At 37.6% G+C, this 22,366-nt stretch overlaps 1 protein-coding gene across 15 annotated transcripts in view; it reads right to left on the minus strand.

Moving 5' to 3' along the window:
• The window catches only part of NPAS3 (neuronal PAS domain protein 3), a 1,061,849-nt gene that overhangs the window by 1,033,868 nt on the left and 5,615 nt on the right, over positions 1–22,366 (minus strand). The window lies entirely within an intron of this gene.

Below are 22,366 nucleotides of genomic sequence, written 5' to 3' on the forward strand. Positions count from 1 at the left end.
TTTCAGATAGGAACATGAAATACGTATTTTTCAAAAAAGAAGGCAATTTCCCTAAATAAGTATTTAATACAGAATGTCACTGTCATCTGTAATTAGAAGCTGGAGTGGATCTAGATAAATTAAATAAAACCACTGTCATCAATGGGCATCACACCAAAAACCATCTGTGATTAGATACTCTTTTTCTGGAACTCAGAACTATCATTGGGCAAACAGAAACCTTGTGCCCATTAGATTGGGTTTGCATGTTTACCACTGAACAGAACTTGTGTGTGATAAGGTAGTTCAGTTTCTATTTGCATGGGGAAGGAGGGAAAGAGGGGGAGAGGAAGAGAGAGAGAGAGAGAAGGAGGTTTGTTTAAACATGAGCATGTCAGCTGATGCTTCTGTTTAAGAGAATTAAATGTGTTTGGTTAACTGCACAAAATAAACTTCTCATTAAATTTCATTTCAAAAAAAATGTCCAAAATGTATAAACATATCTGAAAGAATTGATATACATTAGAGACAAAATTGAGTGACTGCAGATGATAAACTTTAGATAAAGTGAGCACTGTTCAGAGTAAAGAGAGAAAAGAATAAGTATGTTTGAACTACTGATCCAATCTGTCCCTAGAGTAATTAATTATTTCATTTCTTTTTATATATGAAGTCCAAGCAAGTTTACCAGGTTTTATCCCTTTACTGATTTGTATGGAAGATAACAATACTTGTCACTACTAATCAATCATGCTAAAGAACTAAATTAATCATAGCTACCCAGTACATGAGAAATTCAGTTCAGTTTTTTATTACAGTCACTAAGTACATACGATCATGTAGTGCCACCAGAAAAGATATTGCTAGAAAAATGTCAGCTCTCTTTGTAACTTGTTCTATTTTACATGATTAAATTTTCTAATTTGGTTTAATCAATTTAAATTATTATAGGTACAATTTTGTGAAATACAGAATTAATAGAATGCAAATTTTATGAAAAATAATTTGCTAGAATATGGGTTTAATATTATTACAATGGGAAATATTCCACTGTTCCAGAATTCATCTACTTGGTGATAATATTTGGAGACAAAGAAGCTATCAATGGTATATTTGGCTCCAGTTTATTTTGTAACTCATTGCTAAGAGAGACTTGTGGCACATACTGAATCTAAAACTACTCTCTGTATAACTATAGGGATTAATCTTCAGGGAATCCAGAACAGAACATATAAATAATTCAGCTTTGAAATTCAGAATATACTAGAAATTTCTAGGCAAATGCAAAATGCTTATTTTTCCCTATTAGTTTCTTTTGTTAGACCTAAAGTCATGAAAACGAGCAAAGGTGGTTAGAGATACAGATGCAAATACAGATAGACTTTTATATACAGAATGTACATCTGAAATGTCAACTAGTATGTAAACGGCAGAGCCAATAGATTGTGTTCACTTCTCCATTCACTAACTGTTGTTTCAAGAATGTGCTTCACCATTAAGCATGAAGCAAAAGGAAGAGAATGAATTCTTCTCCCTCCAAGGAGGTTATAATCTACGTGGAAAAGCAAGTACAAAAGAAGCAGTACTTTTCATCGTCTGCCATTGTAGTTACTGTTCTTCTCTACTTGTATGGATAGTCAGAAGTTTAAAATAGATTCTAGTGGTGAACTATGAGGCATCTCAACACATAGACAATTCCTGTACTTCACTGTCAACTCTCCCAAGAGCATTTTACACTATGTTATCTTAGCATGACTTTCAGACATTTGACTGATGTATATGTGAACAGTCCCACTGCAGAGAATGAATACAATATACCTAACAGAGATTATTTGGGTATGAATGGTTTCATGAGACCATATGTTGATATTTAATTTACATTAAATTCTATTAGTATGGTATTTTAAAATTCAATTGGGATAAAAGTTTAGCTAAGACATAGAAAAGAGTTAACTGTCAAGTCACTGGTCACTGATTGGAGGTGAACACCTAGTTTCTAAATTAGAATCTGAATTGACCCAAAGCAGTCTATCATTTTAACCAAGTCCTTTAAGTGAGCTACTTTAACACATTATGGTATATCAAAAAGCCTGATCATTCAGAAGTAGTAATAAGTATAGGTGTGACTTGGAAAGGAAAATAAGATAGGACCGTGGGGGGGAAATGGACAAATACAGATAGTTACAGAAATAACAGTCAACCCATACCTGTGACCTTGGGAGAACTACTGTAGCTTCCAAGGGAAGGAATGGGAATACAGAACTCCTGTTATCTACTAATTTTGTAAATCAGTATTAAGTACTAACAAAATTAAAATAAAACTAAAAAGGAGGAAAAGAGTCTGATCTATGAAAATTAAAGGAATATATGACTCGTACTCAAATCACAAAATGTAAATCCACTCACAATTAATATTTTCACCAAAAAGACTATGCAGGAAATATGATTATGGATTATAACTTGTTAAACTAAATTACAAACTCATACCAATCTTTAGTGTAATACCTTGGCATATTGTTGCAATGGAATCATTAGCCTTTTTTTTTTTTTGCTTGTTCTTAGAGAGAGAGAGAGAGAGAGAGAGAGAGAGAGGTAGACTGAGAGTACAACATCAAAGTTTTCTTAAATACAGTGGGGGCTGAGCTCAAACCTCTAGTGTGTACAAGGCAAAGCATCACACTATCCGAGTGAGCTTGTTCACCACCAACTCTGAGCTTTATAGAGATAGCTATGAAATCAAGAGATAGTACGAAATCAAGACAAAGGTGATGATTTGGCATAAATTTGAGGTACATAAATATCACTACCTACAAGTCCAGCACTAAATGACAATATATAAGAAGAGATACAGAGCGTCATCAGTTAGTTCCATACTGGGTGAGAGGCAGAGTATAGAAAAGTTCAGGAAAAGAGTATATGCAAGAAAATGATACGGGAAAATAAAGAAGGTCAAAAATAAGAAAGGAAGGAAAGGGGGAAATAAATCTTCCCTTGGAAGTTCACGTGTCAAAATGTTTTCAAACCCATAATATAGTAAGCCAATATGTTTTAAAGTTTGAGTCCAGTGACTGACAGAACCGATCTCACTGAGTTACAGAAAAACTTAAGTCAGATAATGCAAAGATAAAAAGTGAACTCTGGGAGTCGGGCGGTAGCCCAGCAGGTTAAGCGCACGTGGCACAAGGCACAAACACTGGCATAGGGATCCCATTTTGAGCCCCCGGCTCCCCACCTGCAGGGGAGTCGCTTCACAGGCGGTGAAGCTGGTCTGCAGGTGTCTATCTTTCTCTCTTCCTGTCTGTCTTCCCCTCCTCTCTCCATTTCTCTCTGTCCTATCCAACAACGACTACATCGATAACAATAACAATAATAACTACAACAACAATAAAAAACAAAAGCAACAAAAGATAAAATAAATAAATAAATAATAAGTGAACTCGTAGTAAGTTCAATTTTACAGGCAAATAGAACAAACCAGGAAGAGAGAAGCCTTTCAAAACAGGATAAACATCTACTGTGATAAAAGGTAAACTATGAGGGCTGGGGAGATAGCATAATGATTATGCAAAAATACTTTTCATGTATTTTAAGGCCTGAGGCACCAAAGGTCCCAAGCTCAATCCCAGCACCACCTTAAACCAGAGCTAAACAGTGCTCTGGCTAAAAATAAATATTTTTAAAAAAATGTAAGCCACTGAAATAATACAAGGACTCATTCACTACTAAGTCAACTCTCATGCCTGGGAGTCTGGAGTCAGGTGGTAGCACAGCGGGTTAAGCACATGTGGAGCAAAGTGCAAGGACAGTTGTAAGGATCCTGGTTCCAGGCCCTGTCTCCCCACCTGCAGGGGAGTCACCTCACAGGTCTGCAGGTGTCTATCTTTCTCTCCCCCTCTCTGTCTTCCCCTTTCTCCATTTCCCTCTGTCCTAACAAGGACAACATCAATAAAAAGAATAATAACTACAATAAAAAAACAAGGGCAACAAAAGAGAAAACAAATAAATCATTAAAAAATATATTTTAAAAAGACTTATGCCTAAGCAATTTGAGGAAGAATATATATATTGTAACCTTTGTAATTTTCTAAGCATTTGGCTTCAAGTTATATAAAATTCAAAGAAGCTCTATACTACAGACAATCTTATCACTACAGCATCTCATTTCTTCTGTAATTTTCTCCATAATAGAGGTTCTGACAGTGTCTATGAATTTCTTGCATTTCTGCATATCTGGCAGGCAAAGCACTAACTATACTTGGTTCCAGACTTTCTACTCAAGTTTGCTTCTGTCAGGAATAATTCTGAAGGATAGAGATGTACTCTCTACCTTCAGAAGGAAGGGAAGACATATTTCCCATATTCTGAAAGATTCAAGTTCTATAGGCTCAGATTTCCCCTTGGTATACAATCTATCACATGTACAGATATATGTAAGCTTCTTGTATGAACCTGTGTTAACAGAGGCTCAAAGACCTGACCTACCTTAGATACTATGGTTACTAATAATTTTGTATTAACCTCACCTTAATCTCTGTTCCAAGGTTTTGTGTCAAATCAAAGCCCAGGTGGGGCTGGGGTGGTGGTGCACCTGGTTGAGTGCACATTACAGTGCACAAGGACCCAGGTTCGAGCCCCTGGTCCCCACCTGCAGGGGGAAAGCTTCACAAGTGGTGAAGCAGTGCTGCAGTTGTCTCTCTGTCTCCTTCTCTATCTGTCTCCCCCTTCTTCTCAATTTCTGGCTGTCTATCAAGTAAATAAAGATTTTTTAAAAAGTGAAAAAAAACTCGACTCGTGAAATTGTCCTGCTTATATATAATAAAATACATTAAAAATCAATCTCTATTTTAAAAAAGGGTATGAATATGCCATTTCAAGAGACTCTCGGACTACCTGAGACACATTCAACAGCTGTTATAACATCAATCAGCAAAGCTTAAAATATTCTCATTATGGGAGTAAGGCGGTAGCGCAGCGGGTTAAGCGCATGTGGCGCAAAGCACAAGGACCGGCATAAGGATCCCAGTTCGGGGCCCCCGCTCCCCACCTGCAGGGGAGTTGCTTCACAGGCGGTGAAGCAGGTCTGCAGGTGTCTGTCTTTCTCTCCCCCCTCTCTGTCTTCCCTCCTCTCTCCATTTCTCTCTGTCCTATCTAACAATGACGATATCAATAACAACAACTACAACATTTAAAAAAAAAAAAAAAAAGAGCAACAGAAGGGAAAATAAATATTTTTAATTTTTTTTTTCTCATTAAAATAGGAAGGGCTTCATAGCATCAGGATCTATTCTTTGTGTCCATGGATGAAAGAGAAAACTGCTCACAAACAACATCAAATACAGCTAAATGGTTCTATCTGCTTTTGGAGCAAGACCTGGTTTAAAAAAAAAAAAAAAAAAGACCCCAACTGCAAGAGGAGAAAAAGGAGCCATTTCCTATGAAATCTAGTTCAACCCAAATCCACAAACACGACTGTGGATCCCTCTCTACAAAACAAACAAAACAAAAATACAGTATCCATCTATAAACCCCGAATGCAAACTGTATCTCTGCACTGAGTAAATATTTTCTACTGTAATGACACCTCACACCACACCACCCTAATTAAGTTTCTAAACTCAGTAGTGGCACTGCAGCACAGTAAGGGGCTTCTGACTAGAAACGATGGGAACGATGAGAAAAGATACACTCATTTCACGCAACTCATTTACCTACTTACTTACTTCACCTCACCTGAGAAAGCTAAAGTATTATTTCTAAAACAGTGTCATTATGACACATTAATGTTTTACAAGTGTTTCAAAGCATTGACTAACGTTTGTCTTGCAAAAGAGTATGCAGATATATGGTTAACATGACAGGAAAGACATACTGAAGACTTTCCACGCTATAATAATTGAAAAACTGCAAGCCAAGTGGTAGAGCACTCGTTACCATGCCTAAGGACCTGGGTTCATGCAGCTGGTCCCCACCTGTGGGGGGGAAGCTTCAGGAGTGGTGAAGCAGTGCTGCAGGTGTCTCTCTCTCCCTCTCCCTCTCTCCTCTCATTTTCTCTCTGTCCTATCAAATAAACACAATATTTTTTAGAAACTTAAAGAAAACTATTACTGGTTTCTTATAAAAACTGAAAATAAGCTTCATCTCTGAGTTGTTCTGAGGTTATCTACTGACACTCAGCCAAAATTAGCTTTAAGAAAGCATAGTTCTGGTCTGTGAGGTGGCGCAGTGGATAAAGCACTGGACTCCTAAGAAAGCATAGTTTTGGGGCCAGGCAGTGGCACACCTGGCTAACTACACATATTACAGTGCACACAGTCCAAGATTCAAGTCCCTGGTCCCCACCTGCAAGGGGAAAGCTTCACTAGCGGGGTCTCAGTCTGTGTCTCTCAATCTCTCTCTCTCTCTCCCCCACTCTCCCTCTCTACCTCTCTCCCTAGCTTCCTCTCCCCTCTCAATTTCTCTCTGTCACCACCCAATAATAAATAAAGATTGAAAAAGAAAACATGGTTTTGATGAGTGAAAAGGATAAGTTACAGAGTTCAATCAATACTACAGCATTCTTTCTTGTTTCCCTAGTTTTTCTTTTTTTCACTAAAAAAACCACCTTCTGAGGAATAGTGTCATACGATAAAAATATTTTTATCAGTAGTGTTAATTAATCACTGGTAATTAAAAGCATAAAATAGCTTAGAGGAGATAATAATCTATAGAAAATATGTAGCATATATGTATAATGCATAATTATAGAAATTATACCCAAAAAATCATCTCATAATACTACACTGTCACTATCAAATATCTTTAATTGGCAGTTTTCAAAGAAGGCAGTAAGTAACCAGAAGATACATTTTGAACATAATTTATTAAAAATAAGAAATCTTTTTATTAACAATTTAGTAATTATTTTAACAAGATTATAAAATTAGGGGCTGGGTAGTAGTGCATCAGGTTGCGCGCACAAATTAAAGTGCACAAGGACCCGGGTTCAAGCCCCCAGTCCCTACCTGCAGGAATAAGGCTTTGCAAGTGGTGAAGCAGTGTTGCAGGTGTCTCTCTTCCTCTCTATCTTCCCCTTCCCTCTTGATTATCTGGCTGTCTCTATCCAATAAATAAGAGATAAAAAATTTAAAGAACAAGATTACAAAGTTACAGAGGTATCACCGTTCCACAAGAAATTGTATCCACTCATAAATACTTAAATCTTCCTATATTAAAAACACTAAGTCAGTTCAAACTTATAAGTGAGAGAGAGGCAAAGGAAGAAAAAAGAAAGAAAGAAAAAAAAAAAACTCTGAAAAAGAAGTTCCTCTGAAATAAATAGCTGAAGTCTGGGTAAACATCTCACCAAGTAAATTTCTGCTTTATACATGTTTTACAACCACACATTTTTCAGAGATTAGTTAGTCCCCTAAATGAACATGCTTGTGCATCAAATATTAGACTAACTTCCTTTCCTCATGGTATATCGTCTGGTTTTCAAACATTTCCAGAATTGCTCTACTCTTGACTGAATTTAAACAATGTATTAAACACTAAATACTTAAGTGTTCTTCTTTAGTGCATAATATGTTGTTTCAAAATAAAATTTAATGCAGCCTCCTCCTTCCACTGCAATGTCCCTCTGAACACGCTTGAAAATAAGATTTCCTTTAAAAAATATCTTCATAAAAGGAAAAAAATTTAATGTCATGTGTTTTATTGATTGGCACATATAATTGACAAGTATTATAGTTGATCTAACCTGTCATTTATTAATTTCATAAATAAAAAATCAGTAAATGTTAATAACATTAGAGAAAATTTCCACATATCCACAAATACACCAACTCATTATTTTGTATTATGTATCCGCATAATTCAGATCATACAGTCATAGATTTCTGTAGCCAGGCGGAAATGTTAGTTACTCAGTATACAAACGAAGAAACCACAACCACAAAAGGGTCCCTGTATATAAGAGAAAAGACATGGTGAAGATCTGTTAAACTCATTGGCCAATTTCAGAAGCCCTAATGATTCTAAAGAGGAAGGTGGGAGTGGGTTAAACAGTGGTTGGGAATTCAGTGCTGGATAGTGAAGGTGAGATAGAACTTTGGTGATGTACAAAATGTGCTATAGCACATTCTGGAAAGATGTGAGAGCAGACTCCACGACTACAACAGCCTTAAAAGAACTATGCCTCAATCATTCAATGGCTATGCAGTCACACTACGTGTGCAGAAACAAGCCGTAGGAAACTCTGTAGGCAAATATCAAAATGTGGGGCAATTTTCTTTTTACTAAGAATTGTCTATCTTATCAGTACTAGTCTGTATTAATATGAAATGACCACTAAAAGATAGCTTTTTACAGCTATCAGCTCCCCTATACAAATCAGATAGTCCAAAATGCAAAATAATAATAATAGTAATATATGAGATTAAACCCTATAGATGAAACGATAGTAAAAGAAATACAGGTTATGGAAAAGTAAGATTTCATAAACTCTCCTATCTGTGTTGCTAACTATAACTCTTGCATATATAATTCCATTATACTTTTATAATTCAGGGTTTTAAAAATGCTTTTCAACCATTAATATATTTTCCTGGTTAAAATTCTTTGAGATGTTCTTAACAAGAGTCTTAGATAATGAATTTGGGCAAACTCTGGAACAGTCTTTACAGTATTATCATTCTCATTAATTTTCAGAACTACCCACTGTGTTGAAATGATTGTCATGGGCCTAAGACTTCAATTTGGCTAAATATTTTTGCATATATTTCAACATATAAGTAACTAACAGATGTTTAAATGTTAAGTTCATATGGAAGAAATGGTTAGATATGTTGACTCTAATCTCATGATTTCTGTGCAACACTAATTCTTACTTAACTATTTGTTTATGTATCTCACAATTTCTCTGTGCTTTAGCCTACAATGGACCAATAACTCCAAATTTCCTCAAAGACAGAAAAATAAACCTTTAAAACATTCTGGAATTTAAGCCATTTACACTTGTATAATATTTAATATGTAGCATAGATTTTTTAAAGCAAACTTTAAAGACTAACTCACATATTATTTTTAAATACATAGGGTCCACATAAGCATAGTGCTGTACTTTTTGTTCTTTTTTTTTTTTTTTTTTTTTAACAGAAAGAGTTTTCCATTTATATTCTTATTTGGCTTTAGCAACCTGATAGATGATGCTGCCCTAACCTGCCAGGAAAGGCTGGGTAGGAGGCTAAAAACAATATTACTTTTTAGAGAGTTAATGCAATACACAATCCCATAGTTTTACACAATTTATTCTTTTTTTTCTTTGCCTTTTGGTTATCTCTGAAGACTGTGTCTGTTTCCACTGTTTCATCCTTTGGCATTCACATATCAGAGCAATAAGTATTTCATTACTGGTTTATCTGTCCAGAGGCTTGAGAAGCGCTAACAATTAACCCTCCCTTCACAGTGATTGATACAGGCTTTGCTTTCAATTTGTTCCACTACACAGATCATGAAATTCTGAATGCAATCATCCTCATTGACCTACACTTTCAAACACACAGCTACAATGAGACGAAAGTAATTATTAAAAGGAACACAGGACTACTGAGATCTGAAACAAAGTCTTTCAAAAATCTGGTAGATGACCTTCTATTGAAAGTGGCAAATTTTGATGTTAAGGAAATGATAGCTTTGAGTCCCTATTTGGAAATATTCAATGCAAGATGATCAGTGCATATGATGGTGACTATACTGACCACGGTAGGAACTTAAGAAATGCAGAAAGCCATTTTGGAACTGTTACAAACAAATAAAAGTTAAATTGTTAACAGTGTAGTCGATGTAAAATTTTTCAGGGGAACTAAACTTCCTGAATCGTGTATAAAGGAGAGGCATTGACCAAGGGCAAGAATCAAGGTTGGGAAGCAGCATCTTTACTCTATGAGAAGAGCTGCATACCTGAGTCTTGTGTCTTCTCCCCCCCACCTCCCCGCCTTCAAGTAGAGCTTCACAGTAAGAAATGAATACATTTTTCACAAAGTCTAAAAAATAGCTTCAAATAAATATTAATCTACTGCAATCGATATATATGAGGAATGGAGATGGGCTGGTAGCAGAGTGGTGACTATAGAACTATATTAAAACAAGAGTTGCAGTTAAAGAAAATCAGAGCAGAAAGCAAGGCAGCAGGCCTGAGGCTCTAATCATAGAACAGAGTGATGGAGATGAACCAATACCACATGGATTAGCAATGAATTATTTTGAACTGTAATCATATGCCTGCACAGAAGAGAGGCAAAAACTAGCCATTACTCATAAACTGATCTGCTGATTTCTGAGAGAGGGAGAGAGGGGGGAGAGGAAAGGAGAGTGAGAATAAATTCATATGCTAAACTAATTCAGAATAATGAAAACCTAAAGATGTGGTTACACTTCAAGTAACATTCTATTTTTAATGTCTGCCACATACTACATAACAAGGGTGTTTAGAGTATAAACTGTAAAGAGCTTAGATTCAAGTAGGATTAAACCAACCATTTCTTCTAAGATTAGAATGTGATATATCTACCCTATCCTCCCTTCTTCCCTGCCCAATAGGAGCTTTTCTGGATAACTTAACCACCCCCCTCCAAATATAAAAGTTCTGCATATTTAGAGAAGAAATAGCATTAGGGGATTAATTTCCATTGGATAATGTGAAAAATTGATAACAAATAAAATGCAATTGTTAGAATTTTGTTAGGAAGGGAAAAAAATCAAAACTGCTGGTAACAAGAGATTCCTAAGATTCTTATAAACAGACTGTTTAAATGAAGAGCACTTTAATCAGTAGAGGAATCCTCACGTTTCTAATGTCTTGCTGTGCATTCTGCAGGTTATAGTAGCAGCTGGTAGAGGTCATATATCTTTTGTGAGCATCCCAAAAAGGCTCACTGCCAGACTGTTAAATTATGAATAAGCAATGAACAAAAGAATGCAGATACGGTGGTGACAAGATAATCCAAGCAAATTTATCTATGACAAATTTCACAGGATTAACAAATTACATTTACACAGAACAATAAAAATGTGCAAAAAAAAAGATGAGCCTACTTTCCGTACAGCATTAGAAAAACAAAAGTCACCAATCCACTGCATATTTAAATTTAACTCAATCTAAACTAAGACATTTATAATATGTTCAGAATATTTTTGTAGCATTTTCCTATTTTAGGTAGGCATGCAAGCACGGCATATCTGGTTTACTATATATATATATATATATATATATATATATATATATACAGTTTTTCTTAAGTACATAGCTCATGTGTGTGCATCTATGTGCAGATATGTATGCATTCCATAGACCAAAAAAACATACAGTAAAATATCAATATTGATACATATGTATACATATATATACACACAGAATGCATGCTCTTCTGAAATAGATTCTGAGAAATAGGTTATTTGTGTTGGAAAACTGTTAACATAGGTACAAAATCTATTCTTGAAATAGATTTACTCTTTGCTAGCTACGGTTTCTAAGACCAGAGAAAGAGATTTTGCAAGTAATTTCCATCAGTGTATTTGCCCCCAGCAAAGTACTGAACTCTGAGTAAAGTGCTTCTGAAAGAAGTTTAGAACTAGCATCCTTTTCTGTTATTGATACCACAATATTACAACAAAAACAACAAAAATACATAGATGGGGCTACTGTAATAAAAAAAAAAACCTAATTCAACACCACATTTCTGTTTATAACTTTCTCTTATAAATAAAATTTTCATGTCTACCAGATGTAATGAGATAATACCGATTAGTCCTACGATTCCATAAAGCTATGATTCCATAAAGCAGTTCTATAATGTTATGTGGCGCTACTTTCCAAAATATGTGATAAATATTTGTTAAGGTTTAAAGTTACACATAACCTAGATACTCAAGTCAGAGCCCTTTAATTCTGCGTTAGCATACTGATGACAATATGACACTATTATCAGATGTAATTTATTTCAAAATGAACTGGATGCTGCTTTAAATTTTCCAGCTTTTTTTTTTTACTTATTCTTCCAATTGACTGCTTGTTTCGTTCTCTGATAGTGTAACAAACACGTCCCTTGAATGAGCTCTTTTCAACACTTTATAAAGCTACATATTCTATATGTAAACAAGAAATTGTTTAAATGAATATAGTATTAAGATATACTAACAGATACTCTTTCTTTTAGACATTTGAGTAAAGTTTTTTTTATTTGTATATTTGTATATATTTATTTATTTTCCCTTTTGTTGCCCTTGTTTTTTCATTGTTGTTGTAGTTATTATTGTTGTTGTTATTGATGTCTTTGTTGTTAGATAGGACAGAGAGAAATGGAGACAGATGGGGAAGACAGAGGGGGAGAGAAAGATAGACACCTGCAGACCTGCTTCACCGCCTGTGAAGTGATTCCCCTGCAAGTGGGTTGCCAAGGGCTCGAACAGGGATCTTTACACTGGTCCTTGCACTTTGCACCACGTGTTTAACCCGCTGCACTACTGTCCGAACCCCCCCCTTTTTTTTGAGGGCAGGGAGTTACATTTATTTCTCATTAACAGGATTCAGGCTAACAGATACTCTTTCTACCACTGCATATATATATATATATATATATATATATATATATATATTAATATTTATTTATTTATTCATTCATTCCCTTTCGTTGCCCTTGTTTTATTGTTGTAGTTGTTGTTGAGTAAGACAGAGAGAAATGGAAAGAGGAGGAAAGACAGGGGGAGAGAAAGATAGATACCTGCAGACCTGCTTCACCGCTTGTGAAGTGACTCCCCTGCAGGTTGGGAGCCGGGGACTCAAACCAAGATCCTTAAGCTGGTCCTTGCGCTTTGCGCCACGTGATGCCTATATATCCTTTTAAAATTTTCAGGTTCTTCATTTTTTAAGGAAGCTGTTGGATGGAAAGAATTGCAGCTTAATAATGTGGCATACTTACCTAATGCCTCAAATCTAGCATACCGTTATTCAACAAGGAGTGGTAAAGTCAAGTACTAGAAAGTTTCCTAAACTATTTTTTTATCCCACTAGGTAAGTTAAAATGTTACCAAATATCTTCCCTTTCTTGAAGATGCCACAAGTATGTGTCAGTGTGTGTGAGCATTGGGGGTGGGGGGCGGTTTGTACATAATGACGTCATTTATGTATTAACTATGGTCCATTTTAATATTATATTTGGAATTAAGTTAGTTAACTGTTACATATAAAAATGCCCTTAGAACACTACCTGACACAATGCTATATAAAAGCTTGCTGTCATTATTATAATGTTAGAGAATTTGGCAGGAGACCAACTAGTACAAGTCCTTATATATTTCAAAATACAATGTCCAGAAGTACACTTACATACTAAAATGGATTATTCAGAAAGCCTCTTTGAGGTTGTTTCTACCTACTCAGTAGCAAAACTACCACAAAACTGAAATGTCTCATCTGTAACCATTAGACAAACCAGTATACTCTGACATGGGTAGCAGAGTCCTTGAGTGCTTCATAGTCTGTGGTTAGAGAGGTTTATGTACACAGCAAGCTGATTTTTCTGAAACCATTCCATACGAAAATCTGTCCTAAAGTATATACAGCTGTGGATCATGCCCACAAACTACTGGGATGTTAAAAGATACAGTGAGAATAACTAAAATATTGATTCTTCTTCTAACTGTATAAACACTGCATTTCAACCGTTCTCCAAAAATACAGATCAAAAAGCAGAGATCTGACTCACTATTTACTGTGTACCTGGTCTCCCTGCCCTAGGAACTCTCTGGCAAAAGCTCAGAGACCCCCTCAAAGACTTCAGAAAGTCTGCAAATGTAGGCCCTTCCATACTACCATTCAACAAGTCTGAAGTCAATCTTTCACTCCATGACCCTCCATAGGAACAGTAAGCCTCCAATTTTCTCTTCTGTAAATGGGGATACTACATTTTCCTCACATACAATATCAGGTTATAGACTGTCCACACTGTGGGGGAGGCGAATGGTAATTATATGTAAATACCAATAACAGGTGGCCGGGGTAGCTCACCTGGTAGAGTGCACACACTACCATGTGCAAAGACCCAAGTGTGAGCCCCAGTCACTATATGGGAGAGCCAGTAAGAGGCTTCAAAAGCAGTGGAGCAGTGCTTTGGAGTGTCTGCTTCTCTGTCTCTTTCTCTCTCTCTATTTCTATTTCTCACCCTCTATCTGGAAAGTAATGATAGTAGCAGGGGTTGAGCAGTGAGTGGCACACCAAGCATAGTGCACATATTACCATGTGTGAGGACTCTGGTTCAAGTCCCCAGTAACCACCTGCAGGAGGGGAAACTGCATGAGCAGTGGAGCACTGCTACAGTTGTCTTTCTCTCACTCCCTACCTCCCACCCCGATTTCTCTCTGTTAGAAAAGAAAGAAAGGTCAGTCACCAAGAGCAGCCACCAAGCCACAGTAGTAACCCTTGGTGGATCCTTCTGCAATAAGACAGCATTACCAGGGGGGCAGGCTATGATGCACTCGGTTAAGCACACATAGTATGAAGCACAGGGACTGCTGCAAGGATCTCAGTTCAAGCCCCGGCTTCCCACCTGTGGGGGGGGGGGGAAGGGTCACTTTGCAAATGGTGAAGCAGGTCTGTAGGTGTCTATCTTTCTCTCCCCACTCTGTCTTCCCCTCCTCTCTCAATTTCTCTCTGCCCTATCCAACAACAACAATAATAATGGGGAGAAGATGGCTTCCAGAAGCAGTGGATTCATAGTGCAAGCACAGAGCCCCAGTGATAACCCAGGAGATAAATAAATAAATAGCATTACTATTTTTAAATATTTTTTATTGCCACCAGGGTTATTACTGAGGCTCAGTGCCTGCATGACAAATTCATTACTCTCCCAGTAACCTTTTGCTTTTTCCTGTTTCCTTTGTTTTTTTCCTTTTGGGTAGAGAGAGAAAAATGGAGATGGAAGAGGGAAAGACGCCTGCAACATTGCTTCACCGCTCATGAAACCCCCATCACCCCCACAAGTGGGAACCAAGGGCTGAACCTGAGTCCTTGTGTTCACTCTAAGGGGTGCATTACCATCCAGCCCCCAAATAAAGTTAACTAACTACGGGGTCTGCGCAGAGGAACACTTGGTAGATTGCACACATGCCCTTGGGTTCAAGTTGGGGGGGAGGGTGGACAAGAGTGGTAGAACAGTGTTGCAGTCGTCTTTTTCTTCCCTGCCTCCATTTGTCTCTATCCAAATATATATTTTAAAAGGGGGTGGGGGGGAGAATGCCACTAAGAACAGTGGATACCTTCTACAGATACTAAGAACCAGGCAATAACGCTGGTGGTAAAGAGAATAATCATTTTTAAATGGCCACCAAAAGCAGTGGAGTTGTGCAGATGCTGAGTCCCAGGAAAAAAAAACCATGGTGGCCAAAAAAAAAAAAAAAAAAAAAAGCAATCTAAAAATTACAAAAAAAAAGGGGGGGGGTCGGGGGTGGCGCAGTGGGTTAAGCGCATGTGGCGCAAAGCGCAGGGACCGGCATAAGGATCCCGGTTCGAACCCCCGGCTCCCCACCTGCAGGGGAGTCGCTTCACAGGCGGTGAAGCAGGTCTGCAGGTGGCTGTCTTTCTCTCCCCCCTCTCTGTCTTCCCCTCCTCTCTCCATTTCTCTCTGTCCTATCCAACAATGAACATCAACAATGGCAATAATAATAACCACAGCGAGGCTACAACAACAAGGGCAACAAAAAGGGGGAAAAAATGGCCTCCAGGAGCGGTGGATTCTTGGTGCAGGCACCGAGCCCTGCAGTAACAATGGAGGGGAAAAAAATTACAAAAAAGGAAAACCAGCACTTTCCTCATAGGGCTGTACAGAAGCTAATGAAAATGTTAAGCATGAATACTGTTTATTTATCTACTCAATAGGGACAGAGAGAAATAGAGAGAGAATGGGAAGATAGGGAGGGAGAAAGAGAGACTCACCAAAAGAATTGCTTCACCATTTGTGACGCTATCCCCCCTTCAGGTGGGGACCAGGGGCTTGAACCTGGATCCTTGTGCATTGTAAAAGATGCATTCAACTAAGCACATCACTGCCTGGCCCCACCTATAAATTATTTTTAATAAAAGCACTAAAATATTTATCATTATCATGTGAAATTTTCATGTTTAATTTTTTTTATTTAAATATTTATTCCCGGGGGCCGGGCGGTAGCACAGCGGGTTAAGCGCAAGTGGTGCAAAGCACAAGGACCAGCGTGAGGATCCTGGTTCCAGCCCCCAGCTCCTCATCTGCAGGGGAGTCACTTCACAGGAGGTGAAGCCAGTCTGCAGGTGTCTGTCTTTCTCTCCCCCACTCTGTCTTCCCCTCCTCTCTTGATTTCTCTGTCCTATCCAACAACGAACAACATCAACAACAAAAATAATAACCACAACAAGGCTACAACAACAAGGGCAACCAAGGTGGGGGGATGGCCTCTAGGAGCATGTTGCAGGCATTGAGCCCCAGCAACAACCCTGGAGGCAAATATATATTCCTTTTTGGTTGTTGTTGTTGTTGTAGTTATTACTGTTGTCGTCGTTGTTGGATAGGACAGAGAGAAATGGAGAGAGGAGAGGAAGACAGAAAGGGGGAGAGAAAGACAGACACCTGCAGACCTGCTTCACCGTCTGTGAAGTGACCCCCCTGCAGGTGGGGTGCCCCAGGCTCGAACCAGGATCCTTACTCCAGTCCTTGCACTTTGCGCCATATGCGCTTAACCCACTGACCTACCGACTGACGACTCCCTTTATGTTTAAATTTTATCAAGTAGTTTAAGTTGTTATAGTTTTGTTTATAGTTTCATTTTCTTTTCTCCAAGAACTTCTAGTGATTTTATAGTAACTACAAATTTTTGCTATAGGAACTCTTGTCCTCTCCACCAAAAACAAACAAACAAAAAACTAGTAAGTCAAAAAAAGACTTAAAAAAAAACTTTATTTGTATTTCTAAAAATTCTGTACTCCTTCCTCTTTCAGAAAAGGGTATTTTTCTGACTTTCTACAATATTTTGTATATCCAATAACTAGAGTGACTGTTTTTATAAGGTGCACAATTCACAATCCCATCTTCTAGTTATTTGGATCTATAGTAGAAGTTCAAATAATCAAGTTGAATGTTTAATAAACCAGTTGAAAAATACAGTTGAGGGTCACTAAACTTGGGACCACAGTAACATGGTACTCGCACCTTGCTTCTCATAATTTTTGTATAGTAGACTACAAGGATTCCAATTAATTCAAAACATTTGTTTTGCAAATGTACATAGATAACAACTTCAAGTATTGTTTGATCTTGCCACTGCCCTAGCTAGTCATTTCAGATGCAGTAGCAGTCATACTAAGCCATGTCCTGTTTATGCACTGTGATACTAAGCCATGTCCTGTTTATGCACTGTGATATTGATATTACTGCAAATTATTCTAACTATGCAAGGTTCTATGAAATTTAATAGTGCAAACATCCTATTCACACTACCCTGTGCAGGGAAAAATACCATGCAATTATTGGCTTAATGCACTGCCCAATGCAGGGAGGGGAAAAGAAGAGGGGTGTGTCACTATTTACTGTGAAAATACTAACATCGTTAAATGAAAAGCAAATACAGCTTAATGTTCCCACAAATGCTGGAAGTTCCTACAACATTATGGTGCAACTTTAAAGTGTAAAGATTAATACTTAATCAACTAAAAACTTTAACATACTGTTTCAGCCTTACTGTAAGCAATTAAGGAATATCTACAGAACAACTGAAGCTAGATTCTAGGTCAATGGCAATGCCAAAGTTTTAAAAATGTATTCAAATTATGAAATACTACAATGTAGAAAAGTTACCATGCACACACAGCAGAGAAGAGGACAGTTCTGCTCTCATGTATGCTCAATTTTCTTTAAGTTTAGTGAGTGGCATTCTGCTTAGGAGACAGATCACTGAAGTTGCAGGAGATTGAAGGAAACAAAAATAAACTAAGCTTTACATTGATGTCATTATTAATACTGAAGTACTTAAAAATGTTTATAGGGGAAAACATTAGTGGAAGTAATTTAGAAATCTTTGCAGCATATCCCCTTCAAATGTTCCAACAAAATATAAAAGTTTTGTGGCTTAAAAGAACAAAACTACACTACCTAAGTCTTTTCTCAAAGAGATTTGCCTTATGAATATAATGAACACACACAGACATCTTGTCGTGAAAATCTTCAGCACAGAGCACAGAATTCTAAACATCAGGTTCCATTTTAAGCAGATGCAATTTTAACATGCTGGTGGATTCCAGGCTCAGATGTGGAGCAGAGCAAAGAAGCTGAGGGTTTCAAGGAACTTCCAGCATTCCCATAAAATACCTCTACAGTAGGGGCAAGCATTGTGTAGAATTTCAGAGCAAAATAAAACTTCACACCAGTGAAAATACCAAGGTATTCCAATTTGTAGATTAGACTTAGGTTACAAAGTTATCCAACCCACTACTAATATATTTAATTTCTCATAGTTTTTAGTAAAAAATAAGGCACATTTTTTAAGAATATGGACAGACACAGAGGCTAAACCTTTATCCACAATTACTACTATGTGCTAATATACATGTATATGTGTGTGTATGTGTGTGTATATATATAGATGTGTATATATATACACACACACACACACACACACACAACATTTTTAAGCAGCAAATAATCCTGAGTTCAAATCTGCTCAGTGTAAAAAATTAAATCTAGTAATTGGAAATTATGTATTTAGAGGAACTATAGGTCTCTAAGTTCAGAAATCAGAAATGGAAAATGTGAAAGGAAGCTATAAAGTGGGAGGGCCCTACATAATAAAGGTCATTATACTCCCGGCTCTGAAGCTATACAATCTAATATCCTTTCTGGTGGTTCTATGATATGCCCATGCATTACAGTTCTTGTTGACAGTCTGTTGCCTTGGAAATATTTCATTATTTCAGTTTTTCCATTTGTAGACCCTTGGCCTTGTGATATGAAGGCCATCCTATTTCATATTTTCGATTATCATTTAAGCAATCTTGTGGAGCTATTTATATATAAGTAAGTGTTAGACAACACATATCATCATTTATCACTCTGTGTTTAAGCTTACACTGTAGAAAGAAATGCCTTCAAAAAAGTCACTACCACTACCTTTATTATTATTTTTTTAACTAAAAGCCTTGCGCTGGAATATGCTTTGCAAACCAGCATGGGCATTTTAAAATTTTGCTACTCCTAATTTTCTTGGCTAGACATCCTCATGGGGGGAGGAGAGGAACACTTCAGGTAGTACTATCTAATCTGCAGCCTATTTGAAATTTAAGGAAGGGAAAAACCAAACAACTTCAAATATACATGGTTTTTTACTTGCTTTTTCGGGCTCTAATGAGGTATTTTCTATGTCTATACATCAGAAATACTTAAAAAGCACTAAATTGGGAGTCAGGCGGTTGTGCTGCGGGGTTAAGCGCAGGCGGCGCAAAGCGCAAGGACTGTTGTGAGGATCCCGGTTCAAGGTCCCGGCTCCCCAGCTGCAGGGGAGTCGCTTCACAAGCGGTGAAGCAGGTCTGCAGGCAGGCGTCTATCTTTCTCTCCCCCTCTCTGTCTTCCCCTCCTCTCTCCATTTCTCTCTGTCCTATCCAACAACGACGACATCAACAATAACAACAACAATAAAAACAAGGGCAACAAAAAGGAAATAAATATTAAAAAAAAAAAGAAGAAGAAGCGGGAGTCAGGCAGTAGGGCAGCGGGTTAAGCGCATATGGTGCAAAGCGCAAGGACCGACTTAGGGATCCAGGTTCGAGCCCTCGGCTCCTCACCTGAAGGGGAGTCGCTTCAAAGGCGGTGAAGCAGGTCTGCAGGTGTCTGTCTTTCTCTCCCTCTCTCTGTCTTCCCCTCCTCTCTCCATTTCTCTCTGTCCTATCCACCAACAACTACATCGACAACTACAACAAAAAAAAAACAAACAAGGGCAGCAAAAGGGAACAAATAAATAAAAGAAGCACTAAATAGTGGTCAAAGATACAATCAAGAAAACGCTAATTTTTCCATAATTTACTCTATAAACTTTATTAGAAGGAAATGACTTTCATACTATGTTATTCCACTCAAGTCTTATATTTTATAAACCGACCAGATAATTAAAAAAGATACATTTTTCTCTATACATTTTTGATTACAGGTGTATCTGAAAAGCAGTTAAGAATAAAGAGTTTAGGGGGTCGGGCGGTGGCACAGTGGGTTAAGCGCAGGTGGTGCAAAGCACAAAGACCGGCGTAAGGATCCCGGTTCGAGCCCCCGGCTCCCCACCTGCAGGGGAGTAGCTTCACAGGCGGTGAAGCAGGTCTGCAGGTGTCTATCTTTCTCTCCCCTTCTCTGTCTTTCCCTCCTCTCTCCATTTCTCTCTATCCTATCCAACAACAAATTGCGTCAACAAGGGCAATAATAATAGCCACAACGAAGCTACAACAAGGGCAACAAAAGGGGGAAAAAATGGCCTCCAGGAGCGGTGGATTCATGGTGCAGGCACCGAGCCCAGCAATAACCCTGGAGGAGGAAAAAAAAAAGAATAAAGAGTTTATAAATGCCTTCATGAAACCAATGATTTGGAAACCACTGTTTAAATAAATGGGTGTTATCATTTACAGCATATCCACAGGCGTTATCTTTTATAAACATAATTCTGTTTAACCACTACAGAGAAATACCACTATCCAACAAGGTCCAGCCCTAAGTGCACATAAAGGTGAAATGCCTTTACTTAGCTGAAGCAAGCTAAGATGAAAAGCAACCCCCTCCTGAACAAACCATCTGATTTACCATTTCTCATTACAAAACCAAATCAACTAACACACGCTATGTTTACACTGAAAGTGTTAAGAGCATTTAAAACTCTAGTAACAAAGTGAACCCTGGGGGCATAGAACTGTTTGGATACTTGGGCCAAGTTTGGGGTTATTACTGTTTGAAACAGCTTTTAACTCCATTCCTGTCCTCTGTATCCCTTCTTCTGCCCCCTACCTCTCTGTTACTCCTCCCTATCCCTACAGGTTAAACCTTCTCAGATCCAACCTTTAAAACGACAGCATCCAAGCTGAACAAGAAGATGCTATTAAAGGGCATTAAATTAAATACAGTATATCCTCCTACAACTTCAATCAGAATTTCAGACCAAGTGTTATTTAGTTCAGCTCTCAAGTGGAGCAGAATAACAAATCGCACACTTTGATTTACCTTCTTCGAATGCCAAATGGAGACAGGTGATAAAGAACGCGCTCATGCACAGGCTATGAAGTTTCCTCTAGAAATTAATTCTATCTTCAAGATTCCTATCTCAGAGAAATTCCCAAAATGGCACAGGAACAGGCAGGCCTCTGCTAGAGAGATTACTAGGGCCATCCCAGTAAATACAATTACTACCAACAGAACAGGGAAAGAGGAGGAAGAAGGAAAGGCGAAGGGAAGAAAGAAGGAAATTAAACATTTCAAATTTCAACAAGTATTAAACACTATGACAGACTTAAAAAACAATTCTTTAAAAGTCTTGCACAATGCTAATAAATAACTTTTACCTACAAGAGTATGTAATGTGTGAATTCTTCCTGAAACACTAAAGCCAAATGTTTGTTTTAGTTATATGAATTTTATGTCAGATAATCAATGTTATACACGCTTAAAACCATTATAAACTGGATTGTGTATGACTTGCTCTTGGGTATATAACTCACATAGAAATTGTTTGGAGTTTAGAAGTCAAATATGCACCTACTTAACAAAATCAGTAGCTTAATCCTGATAATTCTGCTGACCCTACTGCAAGAAGGAAACAATAATGCAACTGAAACTTTATTAAATGAGTATTTGTTTAAATCTCTCCTCTAGATATAAACTATAGGTTAGATGCCTATATATACACACATGTTCATATATGTATGCATATGCCAGCCGTGTAATAATTAAAGTTTGCAACTAAGGACTTCTCTCATCTTCTTTTCAAGTTCACTTAAGCCTGTGAGAAATCTAAACATTTCTGCCAGTGGGGGAGGGGAGCTGGGGGAGTATATTTATGGAACTACATTTGTTTTCCTCATGAATCAATGGTTAATACTTCCTACTGAACATATCCTTTTCGCAAACAGAGATATTCACTTTGCTCAAACCAATATGCTATATGTAATTAATGTCATCAACGCTGCCAATTAATAGCAAATAGGATTCTAAACAAAGTAGGCTGGGTGGACAGCAGGAGGGGAACACCGTGTGTGTGTGTGTGTGTGTGTGTGTGTGTGTGTGTGTGTGTGTGTGTGTGTGTGTGTGTGTGTGTCTAACAATGCCATTCACGTAGAATGGTTAGAGGTATTTTGAATACA

Source organism: Erinaceus europaeus, chromosome 16, assembly GCF_950295315.1.
Source record: "Erinaceus europaeus chromosome 16, mEriEur2.1, whole genome shotgun sequence".
Taxonomy (NCBI): Eukaryota; Metazoa; Chordata; class Mammalia; order Eulipotyphla; family Erinaceidae; genus Erinaceus; species Erinaceus europaeus.